We start from the raw sequence: 15,264 nt of genomic DNA, 5'->3' as shown, positions 1-15,264 counted from the left end.
TCCCAGTTTGGGGAACTCGGAGAAGGCAATGGCAACCCACTCTAGTACTCTTACCTGGAAAATCCCATGGCTGGATGGAGGAGCCTGGTAGGCTGCAGTCCATGGGGTTTCGAAGAGTTGGACACGACTGAGTGACTTCACTTTCACTTTTCACTTTCATGCACTGGAGAAGGAAATGGCAACCCACTCCAGTACTCTTACCTGGAAAATCCCATGACTGGATGGAGGAGCCTGGTAGGCTGCAGTCCATGGGATCGCACAGAGTCAGACATGACTCAAGTGACTTAACAGCAGTAACAGCAGCAGCATTCACATTTGGAGGCCAGAAATTGCTGATGGCTGTGACATTTCTTGTTTATTGATATGGCAGAAGTATATTGATATAACTACATTTCACAGTAGTTATATCAGTAACAATAAAAAATATACATTAAAAATAATAATTCAAGGTAGGGATTAGCTGTGGACTGGAAGAATTGGGAACAAGTGTACAGGACACCAACTATACTTTACTGTTTTATTTCTCTTAAAAAAAGTAAGTGCAAAATATTATCATTCAATAAATTTGGGAGACAGTGCAGGGATATTCATTATGTTCACTTCTGCCTTTTTTTATGTTTGGAATATTTTGTAATAAAAAATGAGCAAAATACAAATAGTTAAAACTTGTCATTCTATTCGCTGTGGGCTTGAAGAGTGGGGTTCCAAAACCTCATAAACATAGGTCTGGGAGATGGGGGAGAGAGAAGAAAGCCTGACTTCCTGGTGATCAGTTTCACATCATTGGAGGTGTAGATGTCACAAAGGGACCACCATCCAACCAACTGGTAACTTTGTAGTGTGTCATGGGGCTTCCCTGGTAGCTCAGACGGTAAAGAATCTGCCTGCAATTCAGGAGACCCAGGTTCATTCCCTGAGTTGGGAAGATCCCCTGGAGAAGGGAATGGCAATCCACTCCAGTATTCTTGCCACTCCAGAATTCCATAGACAGAGGAGCCTGGCAGGCTACAGTCCATGGTGTTGCAAAGAGTGAGACATGACTGTGTAACCAACACTTTCACTTTCAGGTACAAAGTCTGGGGCAAAGTGTTGGGGATGCTAACGCACCCTCTCACTCTGAGAAGACCTGGCTCTGACCTAATTGAGGGGTATGGATTCTGGCAGGAAAAGTCGGGAAAGATGCATGAAAGGAAATTAGTTGCTCCACTCTTTTTTTTTCCCTAATATCTAGAAACAATGATCTGACAGGTTTTTGAAATATATTTTCAGTGGAATAAACTGGCAAAATGGCCTGATAAGTTTTTCTTATGGAATGTTTGCTTTTTCTTGTATAAATATACTGACTGACTAAGTCCATTGTCCTGAACTTTTATTAAACATTTTGAATGTTATGTGATTTTCTTATAATTCTTCATCTTTGATCCAAGACATCTATCTGACTTTTTAAAAGTAACACCTTTTGTTTTTTTGGAGTTCCCCAGTGGCCTAGTGGTCAGGATTCCAGGCTTTCGTGTGGCCTGCATTCAATTCTTGGTCATGGAACTGAGATCCTGCAAGCAAAAAGAAACCCCAAGATGAAACAAAAGATCTTTTTTATTATGGTGAAATACACATTTAGAATTTACCATCTTAACCATTTTTAAGAATGCAGTTCAGTGGAATTATATTCATATTGTTATGCAATTGTTACCAGCATCCATCTCCTAAATTTTATTTCACAAAACTGAAACTGTACCTATTAACTCCCCATCCTCCCTTCCCGCAGCCCCTGGTAACCACCGTCTTACTTTCTGTCTCTATGAATTTGACTACTCTAGGAACCTTGTGTAAGTGGAATCATACAATATTTGTTTTTTTTGTGACTGTCTTATTTAACTTTGCATCATGCCCTCAGCGTTCATCCATGTTGCAGCATATGTCAATATCTTTCCTGTTGAAGTCTGAATAATATTCCATTACATGTATATACCGCATTTTGCTTATTTGTTCATCTGTTAATGGACACTTGGGTTTCTTCCGTGTTTTAGCTACTACGAATAATGCTGCTAAGAACATGGGTGTAGAAATATTTCAAGATGCTGTTTTCCACTTTTTTGGATATATATCCAGAAGTGACATTGCTTGATCATATGCTGTATGATCAAGCCACTCAAGATGTCTGTTCTCTCACTCTCTGAACTCCCCTGCCCGACTAGTGCCTGCTTCACCTATATCTTATGCACCAGATCTTCCTATATTCTTGCCTTAGGCCCCAGCTGGTGATTGTTCTTATCAAAGGGGGCTGTGAAGAGTGTGCTCCTCTGCTGGTTTTCCTGGGTAATGAGCCCCCCTAATGTCAATTCCCCTATAACTAGTCATCTCCCCTTCCCTTCCCAACCCCTACCATCTGAGATGGAGCAAAGACTGACGCCAAGTCCTGCTTGACGTCTGCCACACTTAGTGGGGTGTTGCTCCAGGCCCTTCCTTCAGACAGGTAAGCTCCGCCATCCATTAAACCTCTGATGTCTCTATCATTGACTGGGCTATTTCTTTGGACTTGAAGCTGAGCAAGTACGGATCTTGTAGGCCTGTAGGGTTCAGCCCAACAATTGGCAGAGCAGCCAGGAGACCAAGGGAACTCCCCTGAGCTCCGAGATATCTGGAAATACAGGACGGGAGTGGAAAGTTGCAAGGGCACCCACTGACATTTGGGCCCCAAATTTCCAGAGGCGATCTCAAAAGTTGCGGAGCATATCCTCTGTTGTCTGTCCACCAGTATGAATAGACCTGGGGTGGCTGTCTTTGCTCAACTGAGGCTTCCTAGAGATCTGGAGAACAATGGCCTATAAAGGCTCTGCTACTGTATCAAATTGAGCTTTTTGTAATTTAAGCCGTTGACAGTTCTCTCAAAGAAGCTGACTCTCCTCTTGTACCTTTGAGATGTAAATGATCTACCTAAGCTCTCTGGAACTTAATCTCCTGTGATCTCTAAGAGAAAAGGAGGAAAAACAGCTTTTAGATAAATTCTAGAAATAATTGCTTGCTCCTTGGAAGAAAAGCTATAACCAACCTAGACAGCATATTAAAGAGCAGAGACATTACTTTGCCAACAAATGTCCATCTAGTCAAGGCTATGGTTTTTCCAGTAGTCATGTATGGATGTGAGAGCTGGACTATAAAGAAAGCTGAGCACCAGAGAATTGATGCTTTTGAATTGTGATGTTGGAGAAGACTCTTGAGAGTCCCTTGGACTACAAGGAGATCCAACCAGTCCATCCTGAAGGAAATCAGTCCTGAATATTCATTGGAAGGACTTGTCAGGGCAGTGTAATCTCCTTGGTTCTTTCTCATCTCAACAAAAATTTGAAGCAATGGATGTTAAAGCTCTTGGCGGGTCACAGCTCTCAGACCATATTATATCTCCTGGGTCTCGGACAGACCGTGTTATAGCTCTTGAACAGATCAGTGTTACAGCTCTGTGTTACAGCTCAGTTTTATTTAGAAAATAATAGGAAAATACATCCTCGAGGCATGAGGGCATGCCGAACCAAAGACATGAAGAGAAGAGGGAGCCCCAGCCCTTTGGCTCCTCTTTTTATATGTTTTTCCCTCCCCCTGGGCCTGCCCTATGTAAACTGGGCTAGCCAGGAGTGCTGTTTATTCTACCTGAGGTCCTCACTCTGGTCCTCGGCCCTTCTTTTGTTCTATTTTCGTGGGCTTTTCCCTTCCTTGTCTTTTAGCCACCACCATTAGGGACTCCTTTTTCCTATTCTAACTACCTAACAGACTGATGTTGAAGCTGAAACTCCAATACTCTGGGCACCTGATACAAAGAACTGACCCATTGGAAAAGACCCTGTTGCTGGGAAAGATTGAAGGTGGGAAGAGAAGGGGACGACAGAGGATGAGACGGTTGGGTGGCATTACCGACTCCATGGACATGAGTATGAGTAAACTTGGGAATTGGTGATGGACAGGGAGCCCTGGTCCATGGGGTTGCAAAGAGTTGGACATGACTGAGCAACTGAACTGAACTGAGAAATAATCATGTTTTGAGATGATCTAAAACAGTTTCTCCAGATTTTTGTAACTTGAAACTAAACTAAGTTAAATGAAGAGAATTCATTGACTATTGTGTCATTTCAAATAGGATAAAATATTGGAACACTAATTGCTGGGTGGGTCTAAGTTTACCTACTCTTGCCTTCTTAGGAGATGAAGACTAAAGCTTAAGTTTTCCAATAGTTAGGAAACTGGTAACCAAAACCATCAGTTTTGGCCAGGCCTGCTTGCCTCCTCACAATAGGAAGTCTCGATAAAGAACTTAGTGTTGCCACTGAAAACGGGAGCCAACTGGCAGAATTTGGGAGGGGCCAGAAGAGGGAAGAGACGACCAATCTCCCAGAGTTGTTCTCTCTGGAATCCTTCTTGGCTGAGAGATGGAGGCATCACCAGGAAGGACCCTGAGTCAGACCAAATATGAACCAAGCAAGCTGACTGGCCAGAGACAATCTGGGAACTAACCCCATTACATAAAGCCTGAGAGGGTGAGCCCTGTGGCAGAGTGATTCTCCTGGGTCTCTGTACCCTGCTATCTGCCCTCTTCCCCGGATGCTTATTTCCAATAAGGCCTCCTACTTTGTCAGCACATGTCTCCTCAGGCTATTCATTTCCAAGTGTTAGATGAGTTCACTCTTGGGCCCTACAAGGGGTCCTCTTCCTGCAGGACTATCAGAAAGGGCACAGTGACTTGCTTCTTGGTTTTTGCCAGAGATTAAGGTTTTTAAGGGTTAAGATTATAATCAGTCATAATTCCAGTTCTTATAACCAAGTTTCTTTATTGATTACATTGTAATCAGGTATTTAACCATGTCTTTTTTGTCTTTGTCTTTTATAGAGAGTTATTATACTACCAAGCTGGCCAAGAACTTAATCCTAATGGAAGGACCCGATGGCATCATAAAAGGTTAACAGCTTGGTTACTGAGTGAACTGTGGCTATGGTTATGGTGTTACAGGGTTTGTCTAGAATATTACTGGTTTTGATCTGTTATTTTCTGAACAGATCTAGAGGAAAGCCCTTCCCCTCAAGTTAGCTATGACTTCCAGCAGTTTGGTAAACTGCACCTGTGGGTAGTATTGAAGCATTTCTCTTTTCTCTCTGCCTGATCCGTCCAGAAATTGGAGATACTATGTTCTGAGCAGCCTTATCAGGTGAATGAGAAAGACATGGCATGTGCAGCATCTCCATACTCTGGGGACCTCTAGGAGAGAGAAATTCACCAAGGCAGTGCCTGATGGCAGGGCTTTGACATGGCTTAGCTGACCTTGAGAGACCTTTTGGGAATTCAGTCTGAGACTCCTGAGGAGGTCTCCCTCAGCCAGTTTGGAGGAACCTTATGTGGTCAACTGGGGCTTTCCAGGTGGCTCAGTGCTAAAGAATCCGCCTCTCAAGCAGGAGACATGGGTTTGATCCCTGAGTCAGGAAGATTCCCTGGAAAAGGAAATGGTAAACCCACTCCAGTATTCTTGCCTGGAGAATCCCGTGGACAGAGGAGCCTGGTGCGGTAGAGTCCATGGGATCATAAAGAGCCGGACAGGACTTAGCAACTAAACAACAACAACAACAACAACAACAGCAAAGTTGTTGACCAGACTTAGTTTGTGAACAAATTAGTCTTGATTGGTTGTGTTTGGTGGAGATGAGGGTAATTTTTTAAGAGAGAACAATATTATGTTTGAAATTGTCACAGAATGTAACTACTCATGAAGTGTGACACTGCTTTGAGTCTGCTGCTAAAAGCACATACAATGCCTGTGTGACAGTTGGGTATAAGAGATAAATTGTGTAGCCTGTAAAGCATATCACATTAAGATAACCTTGGCCTGTACATGAGATCTGATTAGTTTTGGCTTGTGAATGGTTAGGTGAATATAAAGGAGGCCTAGCACCGAGGGACATGATCTAAACCTGGGATAGGAGCCAGCACCCTGACATCAAAGGATAGATATTTTGTAGTCAATGCTTTTGCAATCAAAGAGGGAATGATGGAAAAATCTGTCCATGTTGAGGTATGAGGTATAAGAAGACTTATACATGGTTTAACTTAAATTTTAATGACCAGAGCAGCTTGTTCTCTGACCTTTCCAATATTCATTGTACATTGCCTTGGTTACTGAGGAAGGGAATGCCTTTGAAAGTCAAAATGAAGTAACTGTGGTCCAGAGATCCAAGGTGCAACTAGGTGGCTATCGTATATGTTGATTTTAGACACATTCTTGTATTACTGAAAACTTGAGTTTTCTCAACTGTATTGCAGACTGGAACAAAACCCACAGGCAGGTGTGGTGTTTTCTTAGAATGTGATTACTGCTTGTATTTTGCTTAATTGTTGTGACCTTCCCTGCGTTGTGCCTGTGAGATGGCTTACATTTTGTCCCTAGCCTGAGAGAGGAAATCTGTTTGAGGATTGAGCAGCAACACTGGCCTCACTGTGAAATGAGTCTAATTGCTGGGTTTACAGTGAGATGCTGTTGTCATCTCCTCTGGACTTCCATGAAAGACTGATCTAGCTCATGCGGACTATATGGGGACTACTGACGATGGGGGGAGAGACCCATCGTCTTCTGGTCCCATATGCCAATATGTCAGAAAGACCCATCAGTAAATGTTACTGTGCAACTGACTGCCCATGATCCCCCTGGGCTACACTGCGTGAAGAATAGGCTGACTTCTGGACACACAAGTCCAACTAGTGGGAGTAACTCTTTTTTCTTCCTTTGGAAAGACCTAATGGGTCCATCCCAATTGTCACTCAACATAACATGGAGTGGAACTGTATTGAAACTGTGACCCCTGCAGTAGAAATGCAGAGTCCTAATCACTGGGCTGCCAGGGAATTCCCAACAGTAGTGTTTCTTTTTGACCCAGACACACTCCTCCCCATGGGGGCGGCTCTGGGTTTGTGAAAACCAGGGGTGGCCTCTCTGTATTGTATTTGTGGTATCTGGTTGCAGTGCCTTCTGCATACCCGACCCAGGGGATTGTGTGGAAGAAGGAGGACCGAGACTGTAAGGGTTGTGCAGGGTGTCTAGGGGGGAAGTGTATGACCAGGCCACCCAGGATGGATGTTCTCTTGTTCTCTGCACATCCCCTGCCCAGCCAGATCCTGTTTCACTTATACCCCACTCACGTGACGGACCTTCCTCCATCCAGGCCTCAGCTGGTGATTGTTCTTATCAAAGGGGCTGGGAGGTGCATGCTGCTCTGCTGGTTTCTCTGGTAACAAATGAGCCCACCTGTCATCAGTTCCCTTATAACTGGTAATTGCTCCTTCCCTATCCCCAGGAAGGAGCAAAGACTGACACTGTGTCCTGCCTGCCATCCGCTGCATAAGTTGGGTTGTCTCTCCAGGACCTTGCTTCAACGTGTGTAAGCTCCCCATCTCTTAAGCCACTGATGCCTCTGTTGTTGATTCTGGGTTCTTTCTTTGGTTTTGAAGTTGGGCAAACGCAGACCTTGTAAGGCTGAGGGGTACAGCCCAGCATTTTGTAATTCAATTTTTAAGTTTTTGAGGATCTGCCTTGCTATTTTTCCACAGTGGCTGTATCATTTTACCTTTTCAACAACAGTGGACAAGGGTTCCAATTTCTCTACTTCCTTATCAACATTGGTTAATTTTTTCCTCCATCTAATTGATGTGAGGTGGTATCATTGTGGTTTTGATTTGCATTTCTCTAGTGATTAGTGTGGAGAAGGCAATGGCACCCCCACTCCAGTACTCTTGCCTGGAAAATCCCTTGGACAGAGGAGCCTGGTAGGCTGCAGTCCATGGGGTTGCTAAGAGTCAGACATGACTGAGTGACTTCACTTTCACTTTTTACTTTCATGCATTGGAGAAGGAAATGGCAACCCACTCCAGTGTTCTTGCCTGGAGAATCCCAGGGACGGGGGAGCCTGGTGGGCTGCCGTCTATGGGGTTTCACAGAGTTGGACATGACTGAAGCAACTTAGCAGCAGCAGCAGCAGCAGTGATTAGTGATGTTGGGCATCTTTTCATGTGACCATTGGCTACTTGCATATCTTTTTTTTTTTTTTTGAGACGTATTTCTTTTCTGAAGCTCATCTATCTATCTCCGTTGTATGGTCAGGCCACTCAATATGGCTGTTCCCTTACTCTCTGTACATCCCTTGCCTGACCAGGGCCTGCTTCATCTGTGTCTTCTGCTCCTGACTGACTTTCCTGTGTCCTTGCCTCAGGTTTCAACTGGTTATTGATCTGATCTAAGGGGTGGTGAGGGGCATTGCCCATCTACTGGTTTCCCTGGTAACTAATGAGCCCACCTGACGTCAATTTCCTCATAAGTGGTAATCTTTTTTCTGGGAGCAGAGACTGTTGCCAAGTCCTGCCCAGTGTTCAGAAGCTTGTTTCAGACTTGTGAGCTCTTCCGTACATTAAACCATTGAAGTCTCTGTTGCTGACTCTGGGCTCTTTCTTTGGTCTTGAAGTTAGTCAAGTACAGGGCTTGTAGGCCTGTAGGGTGCAGCCCAACACTTTTTAAAATAGAGTTGGTTTCATTTGTTTTCGAGTTTTACGAATTCTCTATATGTTGTGAATATTAATACTTTTTCAGATATATAATCTGAAAATATTTTCTCTCATATTCTGTGGGTTGCCTTTTTACTGCTAATGCATGTGTGCTTAGATGTGTCAGACTCTTTGCAACCCCATGAGACTGTAGCCCATTGGGTGTGCCTGTCCATGGAATTTTCCAGGCAAGAATACTGGAGTGAGTTGCTACTTCCTCCTTCCGGGGGTCTTCCCGACCCAGGAATTGAACTTGCATCTCTTGCATTGGCAGGTGGATTCTTTACCACTGCACTAGCTGGGAAGCCCAAACTGCTAACACATAGTGTCCTTTTAAAAAAGATTTTTGTTTGCTTGGCTGCACCTCGTCTTAGCTGCAGCCAAGTGGGGTCTATAGTTGAGGTGTGTGAACTCTTAGTTTTGGCATGTGGGATCTATTTCCCTAACCAGAGATTGAACCCCAGCCCCTGCATTGGCAGTGCCGTCTTAGCCCCTGGACCACTAGGGAAGTCCCATCTTTTCATGCGTAACATTTTTACGAAGCTTAGTTTGCTTTTTTTTTTCTTTTGTTGCCTGTGCCCTTGATGTCATATCCAAGAAATCATTGCCAAATCCAGTGCAGGACATCTGACTTTTAATTACAGTTGCTACTTCTCTTTCCCTCACTGTTCACCAGGGTGGAACAGATCTCATTTTTCTATCTACTGAATCTATAAAACCCATGTCATTACAGCTTAGGTGTACCGTGCGTTCACGTGTGCTTATGTCACTTCAGTCGTGTCCGGCTCTTTGTCACCCCAAGGACTATGTAGCCCACTGGGCTCCTCTGTCCATGGGGATTCTCCAGATAAGAACACTGGAATGGGTTGCCATGCCCTTCTCCAGGGGGTCTTCCCAATCCAGGGATCTAACCCACTTCTGCTTTGCAGGCAGTCTCCTGCACTGGCAGGCAGGTTCTTTATCTTTTACTATTCCTCTTTTTAACACCTCGTCATCGTTACATCATCTTTATCTGATTTTATTAAAACATTTTTCTTCTGAAGAATATTCCCAGGTATTTTATTACTGTAATTGGTATCTCTTTTTAGCTGTTTTTCAGCATCTCAAAGGCATGTATTTCTGTTCTCATTGCTTATTCATGAATTTGTTAGAATGCACATACAGACTGCATCTCTGTGAACAGTTAGTTATTTTAAATATGTCAGAATTGTCCCTAGAAGATTTCCTAAATAAAAGCTGATTCCAACCAATTTACTTAAATTCATTCTGAATTACCTCAGACTCTGTCTTTAACACATTCAATATTTATGCAATGCATCCTCATGAGTGTTTTAAATACATTGTTTGGAGACAGGATTGAGGCATTCAAAAATAATTAACACAGTGGGCAAAGATAACAAAATGACAAAACTGAAATAGAAGATGCAGATGTATAATCATTTTCTGCATGAAAAGTAACAATCAGTTGAGAGTTAGTCTTTCTGGGTTGGAGAGCTACAAACAGCAGCACATATGATGTTTGTGGGTTGCAGCATTTTAGAGGATGGACAGAAGCCAGGATCACCACTGTGGTATATTTTATGATCTGGGTACAGTTATGTTTCTACAATTGATCAGAATTGCCCACGGAGAATGTTCTCTATTGCAATCCGAGGATTTCTTCAATGTTTCAGTTTCTCCAAAGGCCACTTGAAGGATAATGTGTTTTTAGAGGAGATGTATTTTCAAAAGTATCAGAAAAGAAGACTGATGTTTTACTAAGATGTCTATATTATTCTCATTGCTTCTAATGTACTCTGTTAGAAGCCAGTGGCATTTTTCTCTTCCTTATTTCTTTGGCTAGACTTAGGTTTCAGAAGTTGGACAGAATGGTGTAAAAATAGTTACTTCTGAAAGAAAAATCAAATATTTGCTTTTAAGAGGAAAGGGTTTAGGTTTTAACTGAATATGCTTAAATTGATTTTTCACACTTATACAAGCATGGGAGCAATGATACTCCCAGGGAAATTGAACAGAGTGGGTGTTGCGTGCAATATTAAGGGAAGCACACAAAGGTTTTAGAGGAAATTTTAGAACTTACTTGACAATCATTTCACTCTGGGTGCAATATGTCTCACAACCCAAACACTTGAAAGTGTGAGGTGCCCACACTTTGAGCACTTTGAGGTGCTCTTGCTCTCAAAAGCTATTTTGCTTCCAGAATGGTCCTTGTTTCTGCTAATTGGAACATTAGAAACAGCCTTGGCAGGGTTGTGAAGTGGTGAAGCTTGTCCTCAGAAACCAGAGGGGTAGAAATGAGGTAGTCAGACTTTTCTGCTGTCTTACCCTTCATTATCATTCCCAGGAAACATCCTCAGAAAAGTCCCACTGAAGTAATAACCATTCCCCTCTGTGTGGTGGTGGTTTAGTCGCTCCGTTATGTCTGACTCCAGAAACTCCATGAACCCTGCCAGGGTCTTCTGTCCATGGCATTTTCCAGGCAAGAATACTGGAGCCATTTCCTTCTCTGGGGGATCTTCCTGACCCAGGAATTGAATCCACATCTTCTGCATTGCAGATGGACTATCTACCACTGAGGTTCTAGGGAAGCCCTCTTCTATGGGTGCGGAGCTATAAATGGAAGTGTGTACGCGTTTGCACTTGGAGAGGTGGAAATACTGCAGCACCAAGGAATGGAACACAAGCTCATCCCTCTCTGGGCACAAAGATTTGGTGTTTTTGTGGGAGTAGCATGATGAGGCAGAGAAGGCAATGGCAACCCACTCCTGTACTCTTGCCTGGAAAATCCCATGGATGGAGGAGCCTGGTAGGCTGCAGTCCATGGGATCGCTAATAGTCAGATACGACTGAACAACTTCACTTTCATGCATTGGAGAAGGAAATGGCAACCCACTCCAGTGTTCTTGCCTGGAGAATCCCAGGGACAGGGGATTCTGGTGGGCTGCCGTCTATGGGGTCACACAGAGTGGGACACGACTGAAGTGACTTAGCAGCAGCAGCATGATGAGGTGGGCTTTTAGCCTATTGCCTACTGACATATAAAATCCATCCCGAGGAGGAGTTTATTTCTAATTTATCACCTTCGACTTTTATTTACATCTTATTTCCTCTTTAGAGCTCCTTATCACTTTCTAAGCATTTTCACATATATGATTAGTTCATCAAAATTGAGAAAAAAAATTGAGAAAACACTTGCTGTGGCACTGTAATGAAGATTGCTGCTTTTCTTACAATGGAGCCAACTACTCTGTGAGGAAGCCTGGGCAGGCATTACCTCTGTTCCTCACCTCTGTGGGTGAGGAAATGAGAGCTGGAGAGAGCTGATCAGATGTATTATCCTAAAATCTTCCACTATGGGGCTGGATCACCAGATACAAGAACTCCAGGAGTTGGTGATGGACAGGGAGGCCTGGCGTGCTGCAATTCATGGGGTGGCAAAGAGTCAGACACGGCTGAGCGACTGAACTGAAGAGATCATGAGAAGAGAATAACCACCAAAACCCCAAAGCTGCTTCTCTTGATACAGCAAGCCTAGCTTTTCTAATGCACATCTATTCCTTCTCTGGCAAAACTATGTTGTGAAAGGACATAGAGCATATTTTCTGACAATACCCAGCTAAAGTAACACAGATAAAGGTATACAGTTGTGATATACTGCCCACAATTAGCCTGTCTTTGTATTGCAATTAGAAAATCTTATTTGAAAGCTCAGTTGAAGGTATTGGTATCTTTTATTAAAATGACTATTAGACATTTTCATGTGGCATCAATTTCAGGAACTTAAAGCAGAATGCAATGACCTGTGTCTAGTACAGAGTTCAGTGGAAAGACAGCGATGATGTTGAGGCAGATAATATTTAGCTAATGAAGATTTCTGTTGGCTATGCATTATTTTATAATTGTGTTGTGAAGTTTTTTTTTTAATGGACTAAAATGCAAACTTTATTGAGATTTCACCAATTTTCCACTAATATTCTTTTTCATGTTTTAGGACCCAACTCAGAATTTAGACATCATGTCTTCTTAATCTCTATTTGTGAACTTCTTTTTTTTTCACTACTTTTGACAGTTTTCAAGAGTACTGATCAGGTGTTTTGAACAATATCCTCAAACTAGGTTTGCCTTATTATTTTTTTTCCTCATGATTATACTGGGGTTATATAGGTTTGGGGGTAAAATAGGAGACAGGTAGCATGCCCTCCTTATCACATCATATCAAGGTTGCATGCTATCAACAAGCCTTGTCACTGGTGATGTTAACTTGATGACTGGTTAAGGTTATCAAGATTAACAAGATTTCTCCTCTGTTCAGTTACTATTTGCCCTCTCTATTTTTGGGAATGAGTTACTATGTTCTGCACACATTCAAGGGAAGGGGAAATTTTAGATTTTAAAGGTTAAAAGAAAATAGTCTTCAAAATACACATTTATCTATCAATCAATCAATCAATCTCCTTCCTATTTATCTTTATTATTGGCTCAATGCACCCATCATCACTGCAGTGAAATAGCTAGCAATGTGAGACCCAGATGGCTATCAGAGCAGAGCTTCTGAGTGCTAACTGTTGCTTTTAGATGGCAAGGAAATTACTAATGACTGAAAAATGATTTAAAAATTTCAAGGCAGAATAAGAGATCATTTGAAGATGTTGAATATATTAACTACATAAAAATTGTTTACAAATACTGCCTATGATTTAAATAAAGATTTTGCTGGGAAGTTTTGTTGTTCCAATTCAAACTTTCTCTTCCGTAATTTAAACTCATTTTATGTGTTGCTGGTCCACTTTGGTTAGAACTTACACATCCAAATAAATTTCCCTTTACAATTGCAAGCCACAGTGGAAACATGATTATGAAACATGAAACCTAACAATAAATAAAATAATTACATACAATTTGAGGGGTTAAGTAGAGTGATGTGTTTACTGGAACATGCACCAATTCTGATGTATTGCCATGAGAAACTTCGGAAGAATCTCCTTTTTCTGATGGTCTTTGGTGTTTTTCTTTTACGGCAGTCAACATTACTCAGTGTTACTAGCCATTTCACTTGCAGGAATTATTTGGTTATTTCAGAAGCTCCGTTCCCCTCTGAAAAGTTGGTACCTTCAGGGTGGTTTGGGAGAATGGCCCATTGGCTGTCGGGAGTTCCGCAGCTGGCTAGAGCAGCCCACATCCTGCAGGGTGCAGTGCTTTGATGCCAGGAGCCAGTTGTACTTGGATGGAAGTTCAGAAAATTCATCTTAGACCAGCCTTGTGATCCTCAAATCATTAAAAACTGCTTCCAGTATAATTGGGATCAAGGGTACAATCATTCACTTGTTTTTAATGGGCAGGCATGGCATCTATGGGATTTAACAAGTCCAAATAAAACCAAGAACAGACAAATAATAAAAATAAGTAAGGAAACACAGATTCCAGGATTGAAAGAAATTTTAATTAGGAGGAGGTGCTGTAATTCTGCTTAACCAAACTTGGATTGATTTATAATCCATTATGTTCTCCAGGAAGTCTCCATAAAGAGACACAGTACTTGTGAAATTCACTCAAGTGCTTTTAAGAAATATCTTCTGAATCACAGGCCAGTTAAGAATAACAGTAAAATTTTAAGCATCTATTCAGATGTGGCTGCTGGGGTCCAAAGCTTGACCTTGGGTAAGATTGGACCCAAGATCTTTCTCAAATTGACATGCAGAAGACTTAGGGCAGAAGTTTCAAACAAAGAAGAATCTTTGAAATCTCATTTAAAATCCTCAAATTTGAAGCACTTAATTTTTCTGAAATAGGACAGAATGCTCTGTAATGAAAAAAGTGAACTGAGCTTGAAACTGTGGGAATAACTCTTTCTAGAATTCTCTGTAGCCATCCTCCATTATTAAAACAGGCTTTCAGAATAACCTGGAATCAACTATCATTCTGAGCAATTTAGGGGACTTAAAATGAAAAAAACTTATCTCCTGTCTCTCAGATTTAGAGCTTAGATTTCTGAAAGCAGAAAATGAGTGCTAATCTACGGGCTCAATATATATCTTTGAAGCTAAGTTCTATTTTGGTAATAGTCAAAATATTTAAAACTTAAATCAGGTTTTTCTTTGTAAGAAGCTAGTTCATGAAATAATGCTTGTCTATTCATTTGGAATTCTTTCTGAAAGAGAAGTTATTGTCAGTTCATATTTTTCAATTGTACGGAGTTCCTGTCTGGGGAGCCTTTTCACTGTGAATAGTTACAAGCAGTGATGGAGGAAAGAAAGAAGTCTGGTGAGAGAAGAGAAAAACTTCAGGCTAGTTATATAGAGCGAATTAAGTTGAAAAGAGAAAAAGCAAATATCTTATATTCATGCATATATACGAAATCTGGAAAAGTGGTACTGATGAGCCTAGGGCTTCCCTAATGGCTTAGTGGTAAAGAATCCACCTGACAATGCAGGAGATGTGGGTTTGATCCCTGGGTCAGGAAGATCCCCTGGAGAAGTAAATGGCAACCAAATACCTCAATTTTTGTGTTTGAGTACTGTGCTGCTAAGTTGCTGCTAAGTCACTTCAGTCACGTCCAACTCTGTGTGATCCCATAGACAGCAGCCCACCAGGCTCCCCCGTCCCTGGGATTCTCCAGGCAAGAACACTGGAGTGGGTTGCCATTTCCTTCTCCAGTGCATGAAAGTGAAAAGTGAAAGTGAAGTTGCTCAGTTGTGTCC

The 15,264-nt window shown here is 42.1% G+C and overlaps 1 long non-coding RNA gene across 1 annotated transcript; it reads right to left on the bottom strand.

Moving 5' to 3' along the window:
• Positions 1-503: 503 nt before the first annotated feature.
• On the bottom strand, positions 504-13,785 carry LOC138445317 (uncharacterized). The gene is made up of 2 exons (XR_011258807.1): positions 13,676-13,785; positions 504-1,550 (listed from the first exon to the last, which is right to left on the bottom strand). It is a non-coding gene; the product is annotated as an uncharacterized lncRNA (long non-coding RNA).
• Between the last annotated feature and the right edge of the window lie 1,479 nt (positions 13,786-15,264).

Source organism: Ovis canadensis, chromosome 8 (genome assembly GCF_042477335.2).
Source record: "Ovis canadensis isolate MfBH-ARS-UI-01 breed Bighorn chromosome 8, ARS-UI_OviCan_v2, whole genome shotgun sequence".
Taxonomy (NCBI): domain Eukaryota; kingdom Metazoa; phylum Chordata; class Mammalia; order Artiodactyla; family Bovidae; genus Ovis; species Ovis canadensis.
This window is presented reverse-complemented; position numbering and strand designations above follow the sequence as displayed.